The following is a 286-nucleotide window of genomic DNA, read 5'->3' as shown; positions in this document are numbered from 1 at the left end:
CACTGATTTCTAGTCGTGTCCTCTTTTGGAAGGCCAAACAAAGTAGTTTCGCTTTCACAACTAAACAGCGTCACATACCGTGGCCTTGAGTGAGCGGAGGCCGAAGGCCTAGAGTGAGTGGAGGCCTAGAGTATGCGGAGGCCGGCTTGAGTGAGCAGAGGCGGGCGGGCTTGAGAACAGCGCGGCCGGCGGATTCGACGAAGGAGCGTCTGGCGGGCTTGCGGCAATCACATGTGACAACCCCGGGCTGGACTCCACTTCGTCCCCGGGTTTTGACGGCATGGTA

This window comes from Sinocyclocheilus anshuiensis, unplaced genomic scaffold (genome assembly GCF_001515605.1).
Source record: "Sinocyclocheilus anshuiensis isolate Anshui unplaced genomic scaffold, SAMN03320099.WGS_v1.1 scaffold4, whole genome shotgun sequence".
Taxonomy (NCBI): domain Eukaryota; kingdom Metazoa; phylum Chordata; class Actinopteri; order Cypriniformes; family Cyprinidae; genus Sinocyclocheilus; species Sinocyclocheilus anshuiensis.
This window is presented reverse-complemented; position numbering follows the sequence as displayed.